This window comes from Peromyscus eremicus, chromosome 2, assembly GCF_949786415.1.
Source record: "Peromyscus eremicus chromosome 2, PerEre_H2_v1, whole genome shotgun sequence".
NCBI lineage: Eukaryota > Metazoa > Chordata > Mammalia > Rodentia > Cricetidae > Peromyscus > Peromyscus eremicus.
In genome coordinates this window covers 157,787,856-157,807,598 of record NC_081417.1, presented here as the reverse complement: position 1 = coordinate 157,807,598, position 19,743 = coordinate 157,787,856, and the positions used below count along the sequence as shown (strand labels likewise).

Here is a 19,743-nt window from a genome sequence, read left to right as displayed (position 1 = left end):
GCACGTCAGATCCCCTGGAACTGGAGTTGCAAACATTTGCGAGCTGCCATGTGGGTGCTGGGAATTGACTGGGGTCCTCTGGAAGAGCAGCTAGTGTTCTTGTTTGTTTGCTTTTTGTTTTTTGGAGACAGAGTTCCTCTGTGTAGTGTTGGTGCCTGTCCTGGATCTCACTCTGTAGACCAGGCTGGCCTTGAATTCACAGAGATCCGCCTGGCTCTACTTCTGAGTGCTGGGATTAAAGGCGTGCACCACCACCGCCCGGCTGCAGCTAGTGTTCTTAACCTGAGGAGCCATCTCTCCAGCCTCTCTCTGCCTCTCTCTGCCTCTCTCTGCCTGCCTCTCTCTCTCTCTCTCTCTCTCTCTCTCTCTCTCTCTCTCTCTCTAAGACAGGTTTCACTATGCAGCTCTGCCTGGCTTGGAACTTTATGTAGGCCAGGCTGTCCTTAAACTCAGAGATTCGAAAGCTTCTGACTCACAGTATTTTGTTTGTTTTACAGACATGATCTCATGTAGCCCAGGCTGGCCTTGAACTTACTACATAGGTGACAGCTGAGACTGTTAGCATCCAGTATCAATGGTAGGAGGTTAGTCTAGATGAATACCTCCTGTCATTCTTAGTTTAAGTTTTAAAAATCTTAACTAACTAACTTAGTGTCCATGTGTGATGTATTGATACAACATAGGTGTGTGAAGTTCAGAGGACAACTTTGTAGAGTTGGTTTTCTCCTTCTACCTTTATGTGGTTCCAGGGACTGAACTCCAGTCCACAGGCTTATATGCCCACTGAGCCGTCTCATTGGTCCCTATTTTTTACAATTAAACAGGATCATACTAGGCAGTCCACTCTGGCTGGTCTCAAGCTCATGATCCTTTTGCCTCCCAAGTGATGTGATGACAGGTGCCAACTACCATGCAGGACCAATTTTTTTAAAGAAAAATTCATTGTTTTTATTTATTTGGAGGTCAGAGTCTTGCTGTGGCACCCAGGCTGGCCTTGAACCTAAACTCAAATGATTCTCCTGCCTTAGTCTTCCTTCTTCTATTTGACATTTGAGATAATTCTCAAACATCAAGAGCTGATGGGCACCTGTATGCATATGTGTGTGTGTGTGTGTGTGTGTGTGTGTATCCAATTATAAGACTATATATCTTGTCTTATAATTGAATATTAAGCATCAGCTTAGTTCTGGTTTAATTCACTAACTTTTGTGATTCTGGTCCAACTGGCTGAAAATGTCCCCTGGAAAATGTCTTTTCCAGCCCTAAGAGGGTGTACACCACCATCCACAGCAGGCCCTGCTATGTCAGCAGAGAACAAAGCACACAGGAAGAGGATGTGGAGCTGAGGAAGTTTCTCTGCTGCTCCCAACCAACACTCCAACTTCTGAGCTGTGTTCCTAGGCTCCAGAGTTCTGACCAAGAACCAGAGAGGTTTCATTTCTGCACAGTAGGAGACAGAGGTGAAAGGAAGAAAGGCATACTTCTTTTTTTCCCCCTCCCTAGAGTACAGCTGGCACACTGGAACCTGGCCAAGTCATGGTCTGAGACCTTAAGTCAGGAACCAGCTCGCCTACAGGATCCGGCTTCGGATCTTCCTCTAATCTAACCTGTCCCAGGACCATCAGCCTCTGTCAAGTCCCAGAGAGGCAGGTGACGTGGAATCTGGGGCCCTGGTCTATTTATAAGCAAGTCCCTCAGCTCCCGAGAGAGCACAGCACCTCTCGCATTGCACTCCTGGGCAGAAGAACCCCAACCCAGAGGTCTTCTTCCAGGACTGGGTCCTGGCAGGAAGGATCCTTAGCAAGGACATCAGAAGAAACCCTCTGCCCCAAGAATGGATAGCAGAAGGAGCCCTTCCTTCTCTTGTGACCTGCTAATGCCACAGCTGTCCAGCTCCCTAAGGAGAGCCTGTTTCAGGCCCACTAATCCTAAGGAAGAAGCCTAGCCAGGACGTTCACAGACTTGTGTCACTTCCACAGAAGGAGGTCAAAGCGGAAACATCAACCCATGGGATCTCCATCAACTCTGCTGTCCACAGTTAAATCAACTCCCCGTGGCCACATTTTACAATTCTAATTAAACTGAGGAATATAAAAGTGTTTTAAAGGGGAAGGGGGAAGCTCAGTGGTATGTATTTACTAGGCAAAGTCTATTCCAGTTTCTTCATGAACTGCATATGGTCTCTTCACTGAGCTATAGACCTGCTCAGTGGCCTTCACTGTCATGGCCTAGCCCATCTCAAAAGCAGGCCTGACACAGCAGGCCCCCCCCCCCCCAGACCATCCTAGAACAGCTTACTGCTTCAAGAATCATCTCCTTGACTCAGTGTTTAGAATTACTGGCTGCTCTTCCAAAGGATCTGGGTTCAATTCCTAGAACTCACATGGCAGCTTACTTCCATCTCTAACTCCAATTTAGGGGATCTGATGCCCTCTTCTGGCCTGTGGGCATCAGGCATGCACATGGTGCACAGACATATACTTATCTACATAAAATAATCAAACAAACAAAGAAAAACATCTTCCTCCACAAGTCTTCTGTCTTGGCCTCCCAAGCTACCTCCGAGGGCCCTGTGAGCCCCAAGCCTCCTATCATGGAAGGCTAGATCATTAAATCAGTAGACTGGCCTGTGGTATGAGGACTCATTATCCTCACTTGTGTCCCCAGAGGCAGCAAGCTGGCCAATGAACTACCCCATTTTTTTGCTCAGCTTTGGGAATGACAATTCTGGATTCTCAGACCCATCTTAGAACCTCAGGGGTGGCCTCCTGGGCTGAGCTCCGAGTAACCACCCTGAGTGGTAGGGTCTCTTGCTCTTTCTAATGGGGGCTCATCTTAACACACAGGAATGTGGTAATTTATGCAGACACAGGTGTCTACTTAAGTTCGAACATACCTAGTAATGCTGCAGAAGGCCCTGGGGAACAGCTTCTGCTGAGCCACGGCCAGCAAGCTACCTCGGATCAGGACATAATCTGAGGAAGGAGGAGCCCTCCCCTTCGGGAGCTGCTGAGGACTTAGTCTCCTTCCTCCCCAGCCGCCTGACAAGTTGACAATCAAAATGCAGAGTGTTTTCACCATCAGTGCCCTCAGGGTCTCCCGGGTATTTGTTCAGTAACTGGGAAATGGTATCAAGAGGAACACGGAAGAGTGGTCACAAGGCCTCGTCCATCCTGAGGGCATGGGCAGTGTTGGCTGTGGCTCAGGAGAGGGATGTTCAGACAGCGGGAATGTGGGTGGGATGGGGCTTACAGCCAGGGCTTTCAAGGGACAGCAAGTTCAGGAAAGTATTCAGAAACAAGACTGGAAGCCACAGGGACTGTCCCTACTGCCCATAGGTTTGGTATATATACTCAGAACTGGACCTATACCCTAGTAATTCAGCCCAGGAGCTAAATCCATACCACCCACATGTAATGGCATCCCTCATTCCCCAAACCACCAAGCCTCAAAAAGGGAGAAGTTCCTGGCAAAACTAGCCAGGAAACTAGCACGCCTGGTTTTAAATTAAACTCACCAAAGACTGTCACGTTTCATAACAAAAGCCTCAAATCTTTAGAAGCCTCTATCTAGAGAGCAGAGGACCTGCCCTCCTGTGAGATGGCTCAGCAGTTAAGAGCACTGGTTGCTTCTGTAGGTTCTCAGCATCCATATGGCAGCTCAAAACCATCTGTAACTCCAGTTCCAGAGGATCCAATGCCCTGCTCTGGCCTTCTTAGGTACTAGGTACACACACGATGCACATGCATACATGGGGGAAAATATTCATATAGATAGAATTTTAAAAAGAGGAAGGAACGAGCCAGGGTCCAAAGATCAAGAGAAACGAGCACACCTCACCTGAGTGGGCCACAGGAGCAGAGCACTATCTGATGATCTCTATTGTATTGAGAGGCCTCAGAAGTCCCTGCCCTGCAGGGACCAAGAAGTGAGGGTGACTGGTCACTACCCAAAGTGCGAGGACAGTGGAAAGCCTGCGGCCTCTCAGGTGGCAGTGGCAGCACCTCCCCAGGAGGTGATCCTGGGCCCTGCATTAGCTGTCTGCACCCCATTGGGTCATATCACAAGCTCCAGCAGGCTTTTCTGAGAAGGAAACAGAAATAGGGAGGAGGGAAGGAGGGATGCCTCACAGCCAGCTGCCTGCTGAAAGCCCCACCATATCCTCTCCAAAATCACCTGCACCCATCTTCTGGCAATCCCAGTGACTGGCCAGAGGAAGGCCATATTCCTAAGCAAGCAAGCACTGTCACCAACATTGACAGACAGGATGAGGGGCCCTCTTCCTCAGTCTAGAAGTCAAGGAAAGCATACAGTTATGGAGGGATTCACACAGCCTAGCCACGACCGACCTTTGCAGTTCCCAACCTTTGTGGCCACCTTTGTAAAGAAAATGGCATCAATAAGAGGACAGATTTATTAAACTTCATCAGTTGTAAATCCCAAAATGATCCCTGCAGTATTCATACCTTTGTGTGTTCACATCAGCAGCCCCCACTTACACACACAAGACACATAACAAGTGAAAGGGTACTAAATACTTGTCATTTGATAGAAACAAGAAGTGGGTCTTATTTCCCAGCCCTGCAGTCGGGGCAGAGATGGAGGAGATAACTCGGATGGGTTTCTGGGAAGCTGGGCTGCCTAAGGCAGCAGGGTATGAGGCCTAGGTATGGGCAGGGCTAAACTATCTCCTTGGAAACTGGTCCACGACTGGCCTCATGATTTAACAGGAAGAACAGGGGTGGGACCACACAGTAAGAGGTGTTTGATCCATGAAGGACCCTGATCTCTACAGGAAACCCCGCTGGCAGAGTCCAAGGTTGCAGAATAACAGGCGGTAAGCTCATTTGCTTGTTCAGTGTAGGGACAAGGACCATGAGATCCAGCAGCAGGAAATGTGTGGTTGGACACTTAGGTGACACACAAGCCTGAGAAAAGCTTAATTGGAGCCTGTCTCAAAGCCTACGGCCCAGCTCCCCACACAGAAGACACGGCAGAAGTGGGTCACATTCCCCCGGCTGCCACAGCATCACCACAGGCTCTAACATCGCTTGAAGAAGTGCAGGTACATGGAGTGACCTGGTGTCCTTGCCGGGCCCACCGTCTAATCAGACAGATTCTGCCCTGGCCATAGCCGGGGGTGGAGTGGGCGGGGGCAGCCCATTAGCTCAGAAGGACTGCACAACAGCCTTCCACCTTCCCTCCCTCCCAGTGTGGGAGTCATCTCTCTAGCCCTTTGCTCCCTTGACCCTGGCCAAGCTGGAGAGAGGAAGGAACACTGTGTGCTTTCACATAACCTGTTGGGTCTCCCTGACCTTGGTCTCTGAGGAGATGGACAGGCCTGGTGTTGGGCAGATTTGGGGAAGAAGAACCTCACCCCCACCCCATTCAGCACGTATTGACCTGAAACAGGTGCAGTGAAGACCTGGGTTTCCACATGCACAAGCTCCATGATGAACTCTGTGGACGCAGCAGAGGGCCCCCACAGCCCACCCACCACCATGTGCCTGTGTCTGAAGTTGGCAGCAGAGGAACCTGTCTGGTAGGAAGAGAATCCTGGAGAATCAAGGGCGGGCAATTGTTACTTAGACACACCAGGTGGCCTGGCATGGTAACACACACTTCAGTCTCAGCACTTGGGAAGCACAGGCAGGTAGATCTCTGTGAGTTCAAGGCCAGTCTGGTCTACACAGCCAGTTCCAGGACTGCCAGAGCTACACAGTAAGACCTGGTCTTTAAAAAAAAAAAAGGCACCAGGTTTGTAGGAAGAGACCTTCAACGTGATGAAGCCTCAAGGAATGGACAAAGTAACAGCATCCTTCTTCTTTTCTTCCCCGAGACTGTGTAACTCTTTAAGGGAAGCAACTTCCTTTCTTCTTGACAGCACCATGCAGCCAGGTTGGTCTCTTACTAGCTATGAAGCCAAGACTGGCCTTAAACTCTTGATCCTCCTGCCCCAGCCTCCTGAGTGCTGGGATCACAAGAATGCACCAGCACGCCCACCATGGAAGCAAGTTCCTCCTGACCCTGGCCTCCAAGTGTTCCTTGTGCTATCCTTAGACAGACACTAAGTGTAACATCTGTCACTGGACAGCAAGGCTCCAGGCTGTTAACCCTTCCCCTGCTCTTCTTCCCAGTGATGCGACACTGGGACTGTTGTGCACATCTGAAAACTCTATCCAAGAGTTCAAAACACTCTTGGGTTTTGACTCATATTGCTCCTTTAGGGAGTTGGCCTCTTGGTGATATTTTTGCTCTCTACCCCAGTAGTCTAGCACCTATGAGCTAGGTAAGCACTGTAGTGGTTGACCTACATTCTCAGTCGCCAACTATTCATTCACTGAATCAACGACTCATTAGAAGAAAGGAGGGAAGAAAGAAGGACAAGCAGAAGACAACCACTTCTGGACCTCTGTTCTTGGCCTGAATGACAGATGGCATCAGAACAGATTAGGAACCAACTTTTCCCACTCCACACGTGACCCTGACATCAGCAGCCTTCCATCACGTATGACACATGGTTTACACACTTGCTTACAGAAGCTTACACAGAACACAACTATAAAACAGACTCATCTGTGACCCCTCAGGCCTTCAGAAACTTCAGGAGGAGGAGAACAAGGTTTTAGTGCATCACACCAAGCACAGGGTAGCCTCTCTAGGGACACCGTCCTCCCCCTTTCTTACAAGGCTTTGTGGATGACCAGAGCATAACAGGCCTTTAATAACTGAGTAAGCCCACAACTGGTACTCAGTCCTCTCTCATAAACCAAGTTCAAGCCCAAGTATCATTATCCCCATTTACCATTAGGGAAAGTGAGTAAAGAAAGGTAAATCAGCCAGGCGGTGCTGGCGCACGCCTTTAATCCCAGCCCTCGGGAGGCAGAGCCAGGCAGCTCTCTGTGAGTTCGAGACCAGCCTGCTCTACAGAGTGAGTTCCAGGAAAGGCACCAAGGCTACACAGAGAAACCCTGTCTTGAAAAACAAACAAACAAACAAACAAACAAACAAGCAAACAAAAAAGGAAGGTTAATTAGTCCCCTTGAGTTCAGATAAGATAAGGGCCTAGGATTCAAACCTTTGCCACAGCCAGAGAGCCAGCTCTCTGTCCACGACGAGCTGAGCCCTGGCCACTGGTTACATGTGTGGTCATAACAATGCCGCTCCAAAACCACAGTGAAGCTGGAATGGGACGATGAAAACCATGCCATTGCTGCTCACGTGCTCATCTCGGAATGAGCACACGTCACTCTCATCATGAGAAACCCTGCTCCGTTAGCCTGCCCCTACACAGATGACATGTGACCAACTGGTGCTTCAGACTGTCCATGAAACGCCTCTGGACCCTGACTGTGACTTACAAAACAAGGGGCCAGTTGGATTCCTGCTAACTCCTTTGGCCTCTCAAGGTTGGCAGGCATGTGGCATCATGCACATAACAGACAATGGCATGCCTGAGGAAGGATGGGAGCTGGCTGCTGCATCAGGCCAGAGGCCAGCTCGGTTCCCAGAGAGCTGTGCTTCTGCCCACTTTTCTCTGACTGCAATAAGTTTCCAATTCTACTCCATCCAGAGTAAAGAAAGCCTGTGCTTTCTAGACATCACTGTGTTCTTATCAGGTGACCAGACAGCGGGCACTCAGAGGCGACAGCGTGCCTGACTCCGCAGCAGGCCTGCTGGTACTTGGCAGGAGTCTAGAAGAGAAGAGGAGTCAGGAAAGCTGCCTATTCAATCATGGTACATCAGAAGCTTGGGCATCATATTCAATCATGGTACATCAGAGCACTTGCCTGGTATGGGCAAATATGGGTTAGACTCCAGCACTGCAAAATAATAATAATAATAATAATAATAATAATAATAATAATAATAATAATAAATAAAAGAGGAGGAGAAGGGGGACAGAGAGGAGGAGGAGGGAGAGAGGACTAATTTACATAGCTTGAAGCAGAGCCCATGAGACAGCCCCTCTGGAGGGCAAGGAGCGAAGGGCTGGCCATGCAAACCCAGTGCCTTAGCACTAGGCAATACTTGCTGATTTGCAGATTCCAGGAGGAAAGAGAACTCGGTTGAGTCTGTAAGTCTTGGTCAACCTACCCAGTGACTCCTAGATTACCTGAGTGTTATCCAATCAGACCCTGCTGGTCAGAACAAGAAGCTCCTACCCCAAATGTTCTTCCTAGCATCTTGCTCCTTCTCCAGGGATGCATTCAGATATCTATGAGAGCTCCATGAGAAGGTCCTGTGCAGCAATTTCTCACTGTCCAGAATCCAAGAAAAAACTCAAATCCCTCCCATGGCCACAGATCCATCCCTGACTCTGCTCACCACACTCCTGCCCCACATTACTTTGCTGCTTACAAAGCTATCCCTTTGGCTCACCAGATCATCTTGCAAAAGTCACCCCTGAGAACTAGCTAGCCCCTCACACTCATCCTGTCTCATAGCCAGGTTTATTTCCTCAACATCTTACATTCTTTGTTTGGGACAAAGTCTCATTCATATAGCTGAGGATAGCCTTGAGTTCCTGATCTCTCTGGGATAACGTCATGCTAACATCCTACATTCTTTGGCTCACTTGTTTATTGATTTATTTACTGTTTTATTCTTCATTACTAGCTACAGAACCCTGGGCTTCAGGCACACTAAGTATGAGCTCTACCCCTGAGCTACAAAGTTGACCTACTAGGAGACACACCCAGTAAAGGAAGAAGAAACAAGTGGGGCTGGGCAAGAGTTGAGTAGGAGAGAACCTGCCTTACATATCTGAGGCCTGAAGTTTAGTCTCCAACAAAACTAAGTAAATTAGTAAATAAATCTTAAAACTAAACTTCATAAGACCACAAATCTTGGCTACATCTGCAGCACCAGACTGACTAGTGTCTGGTGTCAGTTATTTTAACTTCTTTTTTCTTTGCTTTGCTTTCGAGACAGGGCCTCAGCTATGTGGTCCTCCCTGGTTGGCCCCAGACTCAAACTCACAGAGATCCTCCTGACTCTCCCTTGCAAGTGCTGGGATTAAAGATGTACGCCACCATGCCCAGCTTCAACTAAACAATTATTTACCGTGCATCTGCTGAATTGGACTATAATAAAAGACAAGGACAAACGCTGCTCTCAAAGAGCTTAAATTCTCACAGGAAGTAAGAGATAGATAGATAAAAAGAAAAATGAAATAATAGGGCTGATGAGATGCTTAGCAGGTAAAAGCACTTGCCTGGCAAGCCTGACAACCTGAGTTCAACCCCCAGAACCCACATAAAAGAGGAAGAAGAGAACCAACTCCCAAGTGTTACACACACACACACACACACACACACACTAATTAACTAATTTTCTTTTTCCATTTTTATGTATGTGGTGTGCATGTATATGCATGTTTTGCATGTGTGTGGAGGGTTACATGTGTGTACACATGCATGAGGTAGCCCAAAGTTAATGTCTGGGATTATCTTTGATTCCTGGTTTACTGGGGCAGGGTCTCTCAATGAAGGACAGAGCCTTCTTATGGCTAATCTTGCAAGCTGGCTTACTCTGGGGGATCTCCTGTCTTGCGAGGCTGGAATTACCAGCAGGCCATCACACCCACCCAGCATTTGTGTGGGTTCTAGGGATCCGAACTCCAGTCCTTACTCTTGGGTGGCAAACAGGTTACCCACTGCACCATTTTCCCAGCCCTAATCTTTTAAAAAGTGAAATAACAGCTAGCAATTCCATGAAGCAAATACTAAGTGCAAGTACCATCCCAAGCACTGAATAGGTGTTACTAATTTAACTCATTCAACACTCTACAAGGGAAGGGGCACTACCTTACAGACAGGCAAGCTCAGACACGGAGAGGTTAATGACGTCCCAAAGCTCACGGAGCCAATGATGGCAGAACCAGGATCCAAGCCCAGAGCCTCGGTATAAAGTCCGGGCTCTAATTAAGAGCTCCACTTCATGTGTGCAGAGTGTTAAATAACTACATGGTCAGCACCCTCGGCAGCTGTTCTCTGGGGGCAGGGCTGGACAGAGAACAGCCCCATCTAGGAAGAGCTGCCCTCTGCAGTGAGCCCAGTGGCAGCCTGTGGGGTTTCCACCGGATCTACGAGAAGCATGGTCCGATGAAAAAAGACACGGGCACAGGTGGGACTGCTGGCCGTCAACCTTTACACTTTGTGCAGGTCACTGACCTCAAACTGTGAAAGACGCAAGGTGAGTCCAGTGGAGATCCTGGCCTCAGACAGCTCCGGGACACACACATACATGGAGCTGAAACAGAGAACGTGACAGGCACCAGAGGAAAGGAATAGTCTGCCACGGGACTTCAAAGAAGCCCAGTTCCTCGGTCCCCACTGCCCACATATGGGACCTCCAAAGGCCTCTGTGACGGACAGAATTAGAGCAGCATAGGGAGCAAGTTTAATTCTATTTAATAGCTCAAGTTCACGGCCACTCAGGTGCTCCCCTGCCTGTACCAAAACCATCCTTCCTTTTCCTTTTCTTTCTCCCCCACTATCCTTTTTTTTTTTTTAATTTTAAACTTTTGATTTCTTTTTTTTTTTTTTTTTTTTTTAATTTTAGAGTTTCTCTATGTAGCTCCTGGCTGTTCTGAACTCACTATGTAAAACAGGCTGGCCTCAAACTCACAGAAATCTGCTTGCCTCTGCCTCCCAAGTGCTGGGATTAAAGGTGTGAGGTCACCGACCTCAAACACCGAAAGATGACTCCAGTGGAGACCCTGGCCTCAGACAGCTCAGAGACAAATTCCTTAGTTTTGGGGGTCCTGGGCACCAAACCCAGAGCCTCACACATTTTCTATAACTGAGCTCATTCTTCGCCCCTTCGGTTTCCTTGTGCAGCATCTCACAATAGAGGCAGGGCACTAACGCTTCCCTTTAAATGATGCTCTCTCTCATCAGAGGGGGTAACCTATCCTATGAGTACACTGTTGTAATATGGAGACAGACTGCCAAGTCAAAGGACTCACATCTCATCTGTGTCTGAGTCCAACCCAGTGCCTGACTCACAGCAGGTCCTGAAGAAGATCTGCTGAGCTCAGCCTGAGCAAAGTCAGGAGACGACTGGACTCTGCAGGAGTTGCTGTTCTTGAGTTTGCTCCCCAGCTCCATGCATCGAGAAGGTGAGGAGGGGGTGACGACAAACTGACAAACCGGCTCTAGTTCCTCCCTTCAGCCACCAGCACTTGCTGGGCAATTTCAACAGTCAACTGGCATCTTTTCCTCCACCTCCACTCCCCACGATTCTGTCTCTTTATGGCTGCCAGAACAACCTTTTAAAACTTAGATCCTATCTTAATACCTGTCTGTTTAATAGACTCTAATAGCATCTAACTCTTTGGATAATGTACCTACAAAATATTTTTTAACCTACACATCCTTCCTTCCTTTGTCTCCCGACACCCTCTCTTTCTTTGAGAGGGTCTCATGAAGCCCATACTGACCGTGAGCTCATAATCTCGCTGCCACCTCCCAAATGCTGTGCCACCACACCCAGGTTATCACGTCTTAGTGTTCTGGCCCCTTCACAGCACTTAATACTACCGAAATGATTTTTATCCGTGTATTTATTTACTCATTTATTATCTGTCCTCTTTCCTTCTTGGAATGTCATTTCCCAGAAGACAAGGATTGTGTAAGCCCCATGAATGAATCTCCATCTCACAGAAGTGATTTCTGTTCACATGGACCACACTGACTCTACCAGGAAGCCATGAATGACACACTGGCACTTAACAGTTGGCACCTTTATTTGTGATTCAAAGTCCTGCTTTGAATCCAAGGAAGTGCTGGCATCTCTGGACACTTTAATGGCAGAAGAGATCAGTTATCACAGAGTTTCGAGCCAGGAACAAGAGCCCAGTGGTTGTAGCAGGGAGCCAGAAGCCAAAGCACTTGAGAAGTAAACCTTAAGAAAAACTGACTTGCCTCCAGATCCCGAATCAATATACTCTGTGCCTCAATTTACCCAGCAGTTATCTAGGCACACTTCCTCAAGATCTGTGACAGGAGACAAAATAATTAACAGCTAAGGCATAGTTAGATCCTCAGATAGGAAGTGCTGCAAGCCACAAGTCTCATTATTCATAAAACTCTTGATTTGTGCCCAACACGATACCCCTGGGCCTTCCCATAAACTAACCCGACAGAGATACTGCTCAGACAAGTTCCATGCACAGAAGCAAGCAAGGACTGCAGGGCCTCAAGAGGCAGGGTGTCAGAGCTCCAGGCTCAAGAAAAAGGGAAGTGCAACGTTGATTGGGGTAGCAAAAAGGAGGGGATGAGTGCAGTTCGGGGGTTCAAGTGGTTAATCTGCAGGTTCATGTTCACAAGTACCCTGCGAAGATGAGACATGTGTCTCTCCTATATACCTTCAGGAAACACCAGGGAGAGGTGGAACTGGGGGAGCGGACAGTGCATCCAAACTAGAGGGAGGAAGGGCGGCTGGGCAGCCAGACAGACCTTGGCAGCATCTAGTAGGGGAAACAAGGAGAGTCAGGATGCTGGGAGAGGGGTGTTGGTGAGGTAAAGAAGAGACAGGGCAATGGGACCAGGAGGGTGGACAGGCGATGTCAAGCACACGGGCCCAGAGGGTGAGCAACTGGGACACCTGTGGAGGAGAACCCCAAGGGAAAGGGAAGAAGGTAGCAGGGTGGTCTGCGGCGGGAGGTAGCAGCGCCGGGCGTGGTGAGGACGGCGGGTCCAGGCCCAGGGCGTCGCGCCAGCGGGGCCGGCCCGGTGGGGTCCTGACTGGGTCGAAGGTGCCTTCCGCGGCCCCTCCCCGGGAGACAAAGGGCCGGCGGCTCCCCCGTGCCCCGGCGCCGCGCCAACCCCGTGCTGCGGCGCGGCTCGGCCTCGCGCTTACCTGGGCCGCCCGAGCGCGCGGCGCCGGGGGCTGCGGGTCCGGAGCGCGGCGGCCTGTTCCGGGGCGCGCTCAGCCGGAGCAGCAGCCGCAGCGGCGGCAGCGGCGGCGGCGGCGGCGGCGGCGGCAGCAGCAGCAGCAGCAGCAGCAGGAACGGCCGCTTCAGCCTCCGCCTCTCCGTGAGTCACCGCGGCGGGGAGGGAGGGAGGTGCCAGGCCGCCGGAGGAGGGACCGGCGGAGGGGGCGGCATTGGGCTCCGCGCGCGCGGCGGAGGCGCGGCGTCGACCACGCCCCGGAGGGAGGCACCCTAGAGAGGGCGGGGCCTGAGGGGGTGGATCCCGGGGGCGGGAGGGGGCCCGGCATTGGTCAAGGCCGTCTGTGGGGCGGGACGGCTTGCTGGAGGGCGGAGTCCTGAGCCTCACTACGAGGAAGGCAGTTCATTGGGCATCTCCGGCGGAGGGCGGCTCGGAGGCGGGGCCTCGCAGTGGGCGGGTAGTGGCTGAGTCTGTATGTAGAGCCCAGGGGAGGAGCAGGCGCTGTGGGAGAGAGGGGTCATATAGGGCTAGGTGACCTAGAACCCTGCAAAGAATCTGAAATAGAAGAGCTTGCAGACTATTTAGGGGCGTGGCACCTTAGGTCTACTCTTGAATTTGTGGCCTAGCCTGGCATCTGTGAAACCTGGAGTGCCTAGGGTCTCTGTGATAAAAAATGTTTCTATATGTATCTGGAGAGGGTAGAAGGGGGTAATAGCACATTTTAAACAAAATGCGAATTGCTTTTGGTATCCGACATCCTTTTAAAGGGACAAGAATATTTAAGTATGGTCTCATTTTCAGTATTTTTTTTAAGATTTATGTGTGTACCTGCATATATGTATGTGTACCACATGTCTGTCTGATGCCTTGGCATTGGATCCCCTGAAACTGGAGTTACAGACGGTTGTGAGCAGCCATGTGGGACTGGAAACTGAACTCTGGTCCTCTAAAAAGGAAGCAGCAAGTGCTCTTAACAGCTAGGGAGTCCATCTCTCCAGTCCCTGGTTTCAAATGCTTTAACTTACCGGTTACAGCAGTCAGTACAGAGACCCTCCTTAAACACTTCTCCACCGTTCACTGTCTTCTGTACATTCCCCCCTCCCCTTAGGAAGGGAAATAAACCAGGGGGCTGGAGTGGTTAAGAGTACATAGTGCTCTTGCAGAGGACCCAAGTTTGATTCCTCGTATCCATGTCAAATGGCTCATAAACCACCTTAACTCCAGCTTCAGGGGGTCCAATGCCCTCTTCTGCCCTCCGTGAGCGCTGCATTCACATGTACAAAACCACACTCTGATAGACACATATAAAAAATAAAAATTAGGTGTGGAAAAGATGGCTTAGTGGTTAAGAGCACTAGCTACTCTTGCAGAGGACCTGGGTTTGGTTCCAAGCACCCCTATCAGGTAGCCCATAATTGACTGAAATTCCAGTTCTAGAGGATTTAACACACTCTTCTACTGCACATGGGCACATACACATGATATACATAAAACAGGCAAACACACATATAAATTATTAATTAAATTTTGGCAGCTCATATACTGAAATTGAAATGATACAGAAATTAACATGGCCCCTGTACAAAGAAGACACACAAATTTGTGAAGCATTCCATACTTAAAAATAAAGTTTAATCCCAGCACTCGGGAGGCAGAGCCAGGTGGATCTCTGTGAGTTTGAGGCCAGCCTGGTCTACAGAGCGAGATCCAGGACAGGCACCAAAGCTACACAGAGAAACCTTGTCTTGAAAAAAAAAAAAAAAAGGAAAAAAAAGAAAAAAGTTTAAGAGGACAAACATTAAAACCTTAAAAATGGGGCTAGAGAGATGGCTCAGCAATTAAGAGCATTGGCAGCTCTTCCAGCGGTCCTGAGTTCAATTCCCAGCAACCACATGGTTCATAACCATCTATAATGGGATCTAATGCCCTCTTCTGGCATGCAGGTGTACATGCAGATAGAACACCATATACATAAAATAAATAAATCTTAAAAAAAGAAAGAAACCTTAAAAATTCAATAAACATTTGTGTATTGCTGCTGTGTGGCACTGTTCCTGGGGAGACCTGGACAAACACCTGCTCCTCTCAGACAAGGAGCCAACTATAGACCAAACATCTACCCAAATCCAACTTAGTAAACCAATGAATCTTATTGGGATTACTTACAGGAGCATGGGTGAAGTTACAGGGAACAGGAATGACTCAAGGGCAGCTGTCCTGAGTATCAGCTCACAAAAGCTGGAAACCTGGAATGCACTGCAATATCTGTAGACAGTTCCACAGGTTGGAGAATGTTCTTTCCCTGCAGCTTAGCTGGTCCATGCCTCCTCCAGGTAGCTCAGCAGGCCTTACTGCCTATATATGCTTGGGAAGGGAGGGGCCTAGTGAATCTGGTCAATTTCAGGAACTTCCTAAAGCCACTGAATTGTTTACCTCCTGAGCTTAATGAGTTTAGCTGTGGGAAAAAATGTTTTACCTTTCCTTAAAATATACAGTTACTTCAACTCCATTTTGACATCCTGTGTCTTTTTTGTTTTTGTTTTGTTTGGTTGGTTTTGGGTTTTTCAAGACAAGGTTTCTCTGTGTAGCCCTGGCTATCCCAGAACTCACTCTGCAAACCAGGCTGGCCTTGAATTCACAGATCTACCTGCCTCCGCCTCCTGAGTGCTAAGATTAAAGTGATGTGCCACCACTGCCCCAACTTAACATCCTGTACCTTGAGGAGCTTCCTTCAAAGACAGGTTATAATATTGGAGGAAACCGCTACACAACAGTTATATGTGTACATATTGTTTGCGTGTGCACATGTGTGGAGGTCAAAAGTCAAAGTCTGGTATCTCCCACTATTCTTTTTCCACCTTATTCTATTATTATTAATTATTATTACTATTATTATTATTATCCTCATCATTTCCTCTCATAGAACCTGGAGCTGAGGAAGACTTGAGTTTTCTTTTTTGGATTTTTTAATGATTAATTTTTTATTTCATGTGCATTGATGTTTTACCTACTTGTATGTCTGTATGAGGGTGTTGGATCCCCTGGAACTGGAGCTCCAGGCATGTGGTGCTGGGAATTAAACTCAGGTCCTCTGGAAGAGCAGTCTGTGCTCTTGACCCCTGAGCCATGGCTCCAGTCTCCTGGTGAGTGTTCTGACCCAGCACCTTTGCTACCCAGGACGGAGGAAGCTGCTATCTCGTGTCAGCTGATTTGCCTGTGTGCAGCAGCCCGAGTGGGCGGTGTCTTCATCAATGTGTGGGGGGGGAGTGATCAAGAGCAGTACAACGCAATGGCACCTCCACTGTTCTGCAGCCTCTGCGGCTCCCTGGCCAACAGCTCACAGGGAGAGACCCCATTCCTGACAATGGGGTTTTGCTTAAAGATCTACGGCTTCTGGGAGTAGCACTATCCATCCATAAAGAGTACTTCCATTCAAACCTGTTAAAAAAATTAATTAATTAAGTCTAGACTGACTAGACCGGCAAGCCCCAGGGCTCTGCCTACTCAGCACTTTATCAGCTTTTACGTGGGTGCTGGGGATTCAACAACCAACCTCCTGACTCTCAGAGTAAATATTTTTAAAACACCATGCTTACATTCTGAAATGCTCAGATTCCTCTCTGCTTTTGATTCCACAGATTGTACTGTAATCATGACTGAGGGACATGGTAGTTATGAGATTATGAATCCAGGATATGGCCAAAATATTCTTATTCATGACTATAAAGCCAGAAATATGCCTTATTCATGACTATATCTCAAATAAATCCAGAAGGCTACTGTACCAGGAGCAAAAGTTCAACAAATATTTGCCAATACAGCTTACCAATGGGTCCTCCTGGCTTCCCAGTGAACACATTGATGCAATAACACAAATTCACATTGTTTTTTATGTCAATATTGATGTTTAAACAAATCAATAAAAACTGTTCATGTTGCTTGGTATTCAAGCTATAAGAGTATGGATTATGTTTTTTTAAAGATATGTTTAAGGATTAGGTGGGAAAGGAACACAGAAGATTAAGATGCATTAGTGTGAAATAATGGATACTTTTTATTTTTCCCAAACTTTTCATATGTATTTTTTAAAGATTTATTTGTTCTGTTTTATGTTTATAAGTGTTTGCCTACATGTATGTCTGATTACCATGTGCATGCAGTGCCCTCAGAGTAAAAAGAGAGCACTGGATCCCCTGGAACTGCCTGTTATGTGTGAGCTGGGAACCTAACCCTGATCCTCTGCAAGAGCAGCCAGTGCTCTTAACCACTGAGCCATCTCTCCAGCCCCCTGTATTATTTCTATAGTTTAAAATTACAGTAAATTCATCAACACAGTCAGTCTCTCAACTACCCCATGAACTCAGAGTTGGGCAATCTGCATTTCTAGGCAGCAGGGTTACTTTAGATTAGCTCTGGCTCCATCCTATGCCTAGGGAGTAAGGATCATTTGTCAGTTCTGACAGTCCCACACCATCTCCCCTCCTTGGGGAAGTGAGCCTCATCCCTCTGGCATATTCATGACGCTGTCAATTACAGTATTTTATCTCTCCCCCTAAAGTAGGGGAGACATGTGACACAACGTGGACCAATTTGAGTCTTTCCTTTAAACTCTCAGAATTAGTAATGAATGGAAGACAAGATGGCTCAGTGGGTAAAGGCCCTTGTGCATAACCCGGATACCCTGAGTCCTACACCCTCCTCTGTCCCAGAACTCACATAAAGGAGGAAGGAGAGAACAGACTCCGCAACCTTGTCTTCTGACTTGTGCATCCCTGCTGCAGGGCATGCATGCTCCCCTCTCCCCTATGCACAAAGACAGACACACACACACACACACACACACACACACACACACACACGTGCACTCCTGCTGTACAGCATGCATGCTCCCCTCTCCCCTATGCACAAAGACAGACAGACAGACAGACAGACAGACACACACACACACACACACACACACACACGTGCACTCCTGCTGTACGGCATGCATGCTCCCCACTCCCCTACTCCCCTATGCACAAAGACACACACACACACACACACACACACACACACACACTAGCAAAAATAAATAAAGTTCGAAGAGAATAGTGGCAACCACCTTTCTCTGTGAGTTTAAGGCCAACTTGGTCTACCTGGCAAGTTACAAGCCAACCAGGGCTACAAAGTAAGACCCCACCTCAAAAAAAGGAAGCAAGCAAGCAAGCAGCTAGAATCTAGTTGGGCAGTTGGCAAGCAAAAGCAGGAGGAACTGAAGTTCAGAGCCAGGATGGGCACTAGTTAACCCAGCTCAAAACAAACTCAGAAACAGAACCAAAACGTTGCCATCAGACTGTGATGTTTACATTGGCTGTCAACGTGACAGGGTCTAAAATCACCCTAGAGACAAACCTGTGACCCTGTCTGCAAGGTATCATCTAGACTAGGTGGATGAAATGTGGACAGCATCACCCCACGGGCTGCAGTCCCAGACTCATGAAAAGGAGAATCAGTAGCTACTTCCTGACTCTGGATGTGACGTGAGCAGCCGCCTTCTGTCCCACTGCCTCCCTGTCATGATGGACTGTCAAACAGTACAGTGGAATAAGCCCTTCCGTAAGCTGATTTTGGCAGAGAGTTTTATCACGGCAACAAGGAAGTAGTGGATACATGGGTTGAAGGTGTACTTCCGTAGTGACATGCTTGCCTAGCATGCACAAGGCACTGAATGTGACCCCAGTGCCAGAAATGGAGGGGGGAAACCAATTTTCAAAAAATCTAAATGTAACAATCATTAACTAACAAATAATATAGTAGACAAAGCCAAGCATGGTGGCTCACCCTTGTAATCTCAGGAGCCTGAGACAGGAGGACTGTCATGAGTTTGAGGCAAGACTAGACTTCAGTTACGTATTGAGCTGAAGGCTAGCCTGGGCTATGGAAGTGAGATTCTGTCTCAAAAATACTAGCAAAGGGCCACTGATGTGGCACAGTGGGTAAAAGCACTTGACACATGAGCTGATGACCTGTTTGGTATCCTGAACCCATGTAAATATGGTAAGAGAGAATCAACTCTACAAAGTTGTTCTCTCTCTCTGTCTTTCTGTCTCTGTCTCTCTGGCTGGACAGATGGCTCACTGGGTAAAGCAATCACTATACAATCTGAGCTGAGTTCTGATCCCCTGAACCCACATAAAGCCAGACAAGGGAGTGAATGTCTAATCCAAGGCCTGGTAAGGAGGCAGAGACAAGGGAATCGTTGGGAGCTCAAAGCCAGCGGGTCTGGTGTACACATAGCCCAACAAAAGACCCTGTCTTGAACAAGCTGGAAGTTGAAGACTGACACTCAAGATTTTCCTTGGACTTCAATATGTGCATCAAGGTGTGTGTGTGTGTGTGTGCGCGCGCGCGTGTGTGTGCGCACACGCGCGCGCACACACACACACAGAGGCTTTTGTTTTTTAAGTGAGACAATTACCTTTCGTTCTGGTTCCTATGCCTGTGATCTGCTTATAATCGGTATGGCTCTAACTTTTCAGAGGACAGATATGCACAGGGGACAAAGACTGGCAGCATGTTCCATCCTACTCAGTTGTGCCTTGGCAAAAATTCAACCAATTTTCCTTTGGAGATAATAAGGAATTACTAAAAATAATGATGAAAGCATTTTGTACATTAGTGAATATACATATTTTGTGTCCTGAGTAGGGCAGGTGCAGCTGTGAACATCTGGCTAGCTGCCAGCCTGCTCCCAGAGTGTTAGTCTCCACAGCATCTGATAAGCAGATTCCCCCACATCACAAAGCCCTGATATATATGCTTGGGGTCAGGGTAAAGAAGTCATACCTCGTTCCTGAGGTGGGTG

At 48.2% G+C, this 19,743-nt stretch overlaps 1 protein-coding gene and 1 pseudogene across 1 annotated transcript in view; one reads left to right on the top strand and one right to left on the bottom strand.

The window, feature by feature from the left end:
* The window catches only part of Ctnnbip1 (catenin beta interacting protein 1), a 49,534-nt gene extending 36,571 nt beyond the window's left edge, over positions 1 to 12,963 (bottom strand). The window contains exon 1 of the mRNA XM_059256285.1: positions 12,868 to 12,963. The gene's annotated coding sequence lies outside the window, so the exon portion shown is untranslated. The remainder of the gene's footprint in view (positions 1 to 12,867) is intronic.
* A 1,458-nt stretch (positions 12,964 to 14,421) lies between these two features.
* LOC131905378 (U6 spliceosomal RNA) lies at positions 14,422 to 14,521 on the top strand (annotated as a pseudogene).
* The last annotated feature ends 5,222 nt before the right edge of the window (positions 14,522 to 19,743 follow it).